The 8,521-nt window shown below is 32.8% G+C and overlaps 1 pseudogene; it reads left to right on the forward strand.

The window, feature by feature from the left end:
- Positions 1-5,667: 5,667 nt before the first annotated feature.
- On the forward strand, positions 5,668-6,458 carry LOC105288984 (annotated as a pseudogene).
- The last annotated feature ends 2,063 nt before the right edge of the window (positions 6,459-8,521 follow it).

Raw genomic sequence — 8,521 nt, forward strand, 5'->3', positions numbered from 1 at the left:
AATTCAAAAAGGGCCCTGGCAGCAGTGTTGAAATGATGCAGATTTGGAACCATACCTACCACAAGGATTTTCAGTGAGGACTGGTAACCAACCAAAAGAGGGAATTCTCCATGTTTATGCTATCCTAGATCCCAGGGCATGATTTGGGCTCTAGATAATGACGGGGAAGGGGGGTGGGGGTGGGGTGGGGGGGTGGAGTAAATTTACATTTGTTTAGTGGAATGCAGAGGAAGCTCAGAATCATAGTTAAAGTATTTTGCGAAGCTCTTTCCTACCTAAAAGGTAGAAAACTCATTAAAAGCAGATGCATTGCCTTTTCTCTTTTTCTCTAAAAGTGGCTATTTAAGTTTTCAGCCAGCAGAAGACTGCGAATGTACATCTAATGAACAAAACTCTGTACCTAATGCTAATTAATTAATATATTGGTGGAAAAGGCACAAAAAGAAAGGCCTTTATTTTGAAATTATGTCCAGAAGTTGATAATTTTAATAAAAAAACACTTTCGGAATCCTATTTTTTAATTCTGAAATTGCTCCCTTTTACCTGTGTGATCCAAGTTATGTTTGCACTGAACATGTAAGCTTTGTCCTACGGGGACAGTGATAGAGTTAATATCTTTTCATGCTTTAGGATATTGCTCCTTTATTACCCAAAGAGAGTATTCACCAAACTGGTAAAGATTTTCTCGAAGATGTGGAGGAAACACTGAATGTGCAGATATTGAACCATTTCTCTCAACCTATCAGCAGTTAATGTGATTATGAGATCCCAGGACAGGTTCCAGGGAACCCTGTATGAATTTTGTTTTCAACCAATAGATATTTGAGGAAGATGATTTATCTTCTCTTAGTCCAGTGCCTTAGGTCTGTCTTAAAAAAGTACACCATCTAGTGAAATTGCAATTACTTTTGTCCTATTCAATCTTGGTTCAATTTTATTAGTAACTGCTTTGAGGTACCTGGTAAAAATACAACTATTCATTTCTTGAAAAATGCTATAAAAGGATTATTTGTTTTTAGTTGGAAAACAAAATGCCATGTGTCTAAAGTACTATAAAAAGCAGAATTCCCTTTAGTTGGAAGATATTAATTGAGAAATTATGTATTTTTCTAAAATATAAAAAATATGCTGGTCTGTACATAAATAAGTATTTTTAATAAATGGCCAAGTAGCCTTATTGGAAAATTTTTGTAGAACAACAAATAAAAAACTAAACTGCTCCTAAGATTTATTTCTACTCCTTTTCACTTTTCTCTTGAAATTTTCCTGTATCCACTTGTCACAGCACCACAAATGGATAGATCAGAGCAAACACGGGAGATGCTATTGGTATCTCATGCTGTTAACCAGGCTGGTATACCCATCTGACACTGCTTAAAAATATTGGTGCTGACAACTGTTCCCTTTCACTGGAACAATTCCCTCAGCCTATGGGCTTCAATTTTCACAGGAGGTATCCCACAGCTAAAGATTGATTGCTCTGAGTACACAAAAGACAAAACATGGGACCTCTTGCCTCAAGTAGTGTTATGGATTCGGAGGTCTCTGCATCAAGACATTCTAGATTACCTGAGACTATATCCTTGCTCAAAATCTTTCCTTTCTATTCTACTACTTTCTTCACTCCCTTTCAGATTTTCCCTAAAAATAGCCCTTTGATAAATGATGTGTAACCAATCCCTTTCTTGGACTCTAGTTCTAGGCAACTGAAGTTGTCATGCTGTATGTTTAAGATGAATAAGTATTTCAAGAAGAACATGGTGGAGAAAGATATCTTGTACAGAGAAATAGTGTATGTATAACTTTGGAACCAAAACAAACAAAACGCCTAAAGATGCCATACTCAGGAAGGTGCCATTTGGAACTTTTAGTGTTAGATGGAGATAGCACAGGAAGTCAGGTCCTGATGAGAGGTAAGTCTGTAAAGATGGATTCCAATCAGCTTAGTAGGAGCCATCCAACCTCATCCTCCCTAAAGACCACAGAGGCCTGTTCTAGGGTCTGGAGTTGGGGCAAATTCAAATATATAAAAGTTAACTCTTTTAGTCTTTGGGATTCTCTGTGCTTTTCCCTGTTTTATGTGTGGGTAACTACAACAGTCACAAGTGTAAGTATCCAAAGGCAAAAGGAATCTTTCACTTTTTTGTGGCATGCACAAGTCAAAACCAATGTATCACTCTCCTTCACCATTTACCCAGATTGTTTTGACACCTGTGCCCGGTAGTAATATGCATGTCCATGATACAAATCCAAAGTGCTGGAATGGACATAAATATAAGACAGCGGAGTCATTGTCCAAGATATAAATAGTAATCTCTGCAAAGCACCTAAGACATCCTCTGACTCTCACTGAACAAGTCCTGTAAATGTCTTGAACTTTCATGTGACCTGCAACATACCTCTCTCAGTGAAATTTCATGTCTGTTACTTATATCTACTCTCAAAAGTCTTCCTCCTGGGAGCTCTCTGTGGAACCTGAGGGAGTGATTATAAGAGAAGCTGATCTGTGTTGTTCTTTTTCAATCTGAGCAGTGGCCAGTCAGTTTAACCCGGTCCAATTTTAGAGCTGGCCAGAAAATTCTGTGATAGAGGCATTGCGTTTTTGAATCATAGATTCGGTCAAATTAGAAAGGTTACATTTCAAATGTTTGCAGAGGTCGGGAATTAGGGGTAACAAATATTAGCCTGTGGACCAGCTTAGTCACCTAGAAGTCTACAACCCCCAAAACAGGCAACTCTACCCAATATATTCAGGCGAATAGAATCATGTTTGTCTCCAATTTTGTTAAGCAGGTCATCTTTCACAGTACTGATGGTTGGTAAGGGCTGAAGAAGCCAGAGCTGACCAGTGGCTACTTACCTATATCTCTAAACTCTGTCTTTACTATCTTGCATTTTTATTGCAGTAGATTTTTCTAATTATGATAATAATACATGATGAAAGCAGAAAATATTCAATACAGTACATCATAAAGGAAAGAAAATCCATAATAGTAATGCTCACATTGACAATAGTGACTGTTTATATTGATAAATTAGGATAGTTGGATGTAGCTGATTAGGTATAGTCATTTTTACAGGGCTTTTTCATTGCTGGAGACTGTGAAACAGCATTGTTGATGCAAGTGTTTTGCTATAGCCTAACAGAAATAGCTACTTTAAAATGTAAGTCATCTGTGCCATATAGAGATGTGATCTTTAACATGGCTCTAAACTCTATTCCTTCACCCATCCTTATTCCAACAGAGTATTTAAGGGATAGAAAAGAAGCAGGACTAGTATAAGCAGATCTGTTTTGTACATTTCTTTAAAATACAATGTTTTTTGGTGGGGAGGGGCAATGTGGTACTAAGTATCTATGTTCTTAATGCTATCAATTTAAAATATGCATTCTGAGAAACTTTTTTCTTATAGAAATGAGTCCTTGGGATTACATTGGCATTTTCTATACATGTGTGTGAGTGTGTGCATGTGCATAGGTTTACATATTTGCACACACAAACATTTCTGTATGGCTACCATGTTCATAATAGCAAAATGTTGTAAACACCCTAAATGAAATCAACTTGGGATCTATTTAACATATAACAACTAAAAACAATTATAAATATGTTTGTCTGGGTGTGTGCATGAAAAGTGACAAAAAGTTAAATTATGTTAGAATTATAATTTGTCATTTTACTTTTTTATTAAAAAATGTTATGGAACTTCTGATAATCAAAAATACATATATACATATAAAATATTAATAGTTAATATTTAAAAGAAAAAAACAGAGAATACATGAAAATATCTAAACCAAACAAAAGAAGTTTTCACTAAGCAATATGAAACAAATTTTGAATAAAGAGAGATAGACAATGTTCTTGAACTTTAAAAAAATCAAACTACGTAAAAAATTAATTACCCACCATCTGACCTTATAATTATCTGCCATGAAATCTCTCCAAAAATCACAGTGTATGTTTTTGGAACTTAACAAAATTTCATTTAAAACTTTAAGATAGTATAACTTTAAAACTTTGTTCCTCAAAAACGGTGACTTCATCTTTTGATGAAATGTGTGAGGAATATTTACAAATTTCACAAAATAGTAAGCCACAGATAAAGCATTTGTATATTTCAAAGTAAAATCAATAGATAATATTCTCTGATCTCACTAAACTGGAACAAAAATTTGATAACAAAACAAAATATTCAAAACTCCCTAACATCTAGAAATTACAAAAAGAAATCTTTCTGAGACAACTTGAGAAAAAAATCCAAACTTAAGTTGTAGAATAATTAAAATTATCAATCATGAAAGCTATTTATATTAGAAAATGTGAGATAAAGGCATGCAGTTTTAATTGAAGACAGAAAAAAAAAGCAACAAACAACCTAAGGATAGCAGAAAGATAGATTTAATAAAGATAAAAGCAGAATGTAATTAATTAGAAATAAGGAAAATGGCAGAACTAATAAATAAGCCAAACACTGAATCTCTGAGCAAACCAATAAACTAGATAATGGAGCAGTAGAAAGAACAAATACATAACATAATAAATGATGAGAGGTAAATCACCATATTTGGAGGAAATTAAAAGATTAACAAGAGACTATGTCTTTCAAGTCTGTAAAAGCAGTTGGAAACCCAGAGGAAAAAGGAACATTTAAGGAAGTCACATGAATAAATTGAATCCAACACAAACAGAGTAGCTATGCACCACTTACTATGGAAAAAAATAGAGTCGTGAAATTGCTACCCTCTGTCCAAAATTACCAAACGCAGACATTTTTTTCAGGGAACCTTCACCAAAACTTTCATAAATCCCCAAATTCCAAAGCTATTTAAAATGGTTAATGACATTAAAAAAAAGACTCTTTTTTATGAAGCTAGGCCTACAGTAATATCAAAATCCAACATAGAATTTATAAAAAGACCAAACCAAACATTATAATATTTATTGATGAAAATGCTAAATAAATATTATCAAACACAATCAGACACACACTAAAACAATACTTTTTGGCATAACAAAGGAAGTTTATGCCATTACAGCAAAAATGCTTCAGCATTAAGAAACCCATTAATTTTATTACACTAACGAATGATAGAAGAAAGGCATAAGATAATTTCCATAGATGTAGAGGTCTTTACTAAAGGCCTTTAATAAAACTTAGTATCCATTTTGATTAAAAAACTTAAAATAAGAATACAAGGATACTCTTTAAATATTATGAAATACAGCTGTCTCAATCCAAAACTAATTTCTTTTGCCAATAAAACACTAGAAACATTCTCATTAGAATTCTAAAACAAGGTGGCCACTATTACCATTATTGTGATATCATTTCGTAAACATCAGCCATTGTAGCTAGACAAGGGAAAGATATTAGACATATGAAAATGACAAAAGAAATTATGATTTTCATTACTTATTACTGATGTGAATGTATACTTGGAAAACCCCAGATTCGACTAAATCAGATAGATTGAGATATCTGATGAAATTCAGATAGATTTTTAGGTACAAAATCCATACATAGAAATCAATAATTTTCCTATTTACAAACAACAACAAAAAAATGGAATGAAAATAATGGAAAAATATCTTATTTGAAACAACTTAAAAAGTGATAAAATCTCTCTTAATAAACTTAACAGCTATTTCTGTGCCCAGCGCAGCCATGGCTCGTGGTCCCAAGAAGCATCTGAAATGTGTAGCAGCTCCAAAGCATTAATGCTGGATAAACTGACTGGTGTGTTTGTTCCTCATCCATCTACCAGGCCCCACAGGCTGAGAGAATATCTCTCTCCCATCATTTTCCTAAGGAACAGACTGAAGGATAACCTAATGGGAGATGAAGTAAAGAAGATCTGCATGCAGAAGTTTATTAAAATGATAGCAACATCTGAACTGATGTAACCTTCCTACCTTACTGGTTTTATGAATGTCGTCAGCATTGACAAGACTGGAGAGAATTTCCTTCTGATCTATAACTCCAAGCGTTGCTCTGCTGAGGAGGCCAAGTACAAGTTGTGCAAAGTGAGAAAGATCTTTCTGGGCATAAATCCCTAAAATGATGACTCATGATGCTCACACCATCTGCTACCCTGATCCCCTCATCAAAGTGAATGACACATTCAGATTCATTTGGAGACTGGTAAAATTACTGATTTCATCAAATTTGACACTGGTAACCTGTGTATGGTGACTGGAGGTGCTAACTTGAAAAGAATTGGTGTGATTACCAACAGAGGGAGATGCCCTGGCTCTTTTCATGTGGTTCATGTGAAAAATGCCAATGGCAACACATTTGCCACCTGGCTCTCCAACATTTTTGTTACTGGCAAAGGTAACAAACCATGGATTTCTCTTTTCTCTGCAAGGGTAACCACCTCATCATTGCTGAAGAAGAAACAGGGACTGGCAGCCAAACAGAGCAGTGAGCAAAATGATCTCAAGGTGACATGATTGGAAGAGTCTTTGTACCTAACTAAAGATAAGTATAGCAAAAACAAACAAACAAACAAACATCTTTAACAAAAATATACTGTCGATGTAAAGAATATTTTAAAACATTTTTGAAAAAATCAAAGAAAACTGAACACAGAAAAGTAATACTGTGATATGAAATAAAAAGACTCACATTTTACAAATGTCAGTTCTCTCTAATTTAATGTGACCATAGTAACAATAATTGATTTTTAACTGAACAAATATAAGCTATATTTTATATGGAAAAGTTAGTTTAAAATATATGAAGAGATAAGTAACAAGAAAGTACCTGATTAGCATATGAAAATGCATTATAGAATGACAAAATGAAAGAGTATGATACAAAGTCATAAATAAATATAAATTACGGGAAGAATTAAAACCAAATACATACAAAATGTTACTGCTAGATAAAGACAGAATTTTAAATAAATAGGAAATAATAAATTAAACAATAAATGTGGAATTTTTAGTTCAAAGTTGTTCTCTTTAGTTCAAAGAGAAAAAAATTTGTATATAACATCTTACATTAAGATAAATTTCAAATGGATAAAGATGTAAAAAAAAAATCATCTGTAAGTATACTTAAAAAGTATACTGACAGAAAAAAAGGTTTTGTAATACAGGAATGGGAAAGGGCTGGCCAATTATGGAGACAAAACCCAGAAGCCTTAAAAACTTGATAAATTTTAGTACATTGAAAACAAAGTCATGAATGCAAAAGCATAAGAAAATCAAAACATAAATAATCTATTGTGAAACATGTCACAAATCATATTACAAAGAATTTATTGCTTAATTATTAAAACTGTTATTAATCAATAAGAAAAATGAACAACATAGAAATGAACAAAGTTAAAAAGTTTCACTGAAAGTAAGGCTCAGGTGGCTTAATCTCACTGATAGTAAAAGAAAAGCAAAGGAAAGATTCATAGGAGGGGAATATGTTAAAAGGCCACAGAGACTAGCATAAAGAAACTCTAAAAATCCAAATGTGAAATTATTTCAGAAAAAAAAAAAAGAAATAATGAATCACTAACCATAGACTAATATAAGATTCCATAGATCCAAAATTATATGAACAAGTGAGTCAATCAATAAGTAAGCAATAAATAAGTAAATAGTAGAGGAAGAAAAACTTCTCCTTACAGTAGATTTCCATCTACTCAATGTAGAATGAATAGAGGAAATGGAAAAATCACAATTTATCTTTATTGATAGATTCTAAATTAGTGGGTGAATGTGTGATTTTAAAATATTTGCATGATCTCAAAGTATCTCCCAGAGAATACTCGATAATTACAAAGAGAAAATTACAATACAGTGGAAAACTTTCCAGGTACCAACAAATTTTACATCAAAAATAGTAGAATCAAATCCACATCATGTACATACAATACAAGAAAAGACACATCATTACTTCTGTGGTATTCTTACCGTAGAATTTAGTCCTAAAAAGACATTAGGTGAAGCAAATTAGAGACATTATACAAAATAATTGGCCAGTCCTCTTCAAAAATGTTAAGGTGATGAAAGAAGAAGAAGAAAAGACCTAGAAACTATTCCAGATTTAAAGGAGGCTAAGGTATCATGACAACTAAATACAATGTATGATCCTAATTCAATCCTAGATCCATAAAAAAACACTAGTAAAGTATTTGGTGAAATTTTAATAAAGTATGTAAGATACATTAGTTTTCCATCACTATTAATTTCCTGCTTTTGGTAAATGTGCTGTGTGTTACGTAAGATGTTAATATCTGAGGGATATTATTGATATGTATACTAGAATTTCAGGAACTTATGCAACATTTCTGCATGCCTGAAATCTTTTCAAAATAAAAAAATTAAATTTTAATAATTAAAATGACAGGAAAATATTTTTATTTAGTACTGATTAGAGGCCAATAATTGTATAATGCTGTGTTGGTCAGTGTGTGAGAAAACAGAAACTTTAATATATTATTAGTCAGAGCAAAATTTGGTGCAATCGATATGAGATGCATCAAAATTTAAATCTCTATGGAATGCTAATCGAA

The sequence above is a fragment of the Pteropus vampyrus genome, unplaced genomic scaffold (genome assembly GCF_000151845.1).
Source record: "Pteropus vampyrus isolate Shadow unplaced genomic scaffold, Pvam_2.0 Scaffold20, whole genome shotgun sequence".
Classification (NCBI taxonomy): domain Eukaryota; kingdom Metazoa; phylum Chordata; class Mammalia; order Chiroptera; family Pteropodidae; genus Pteropus; species Pteropus vampyrus.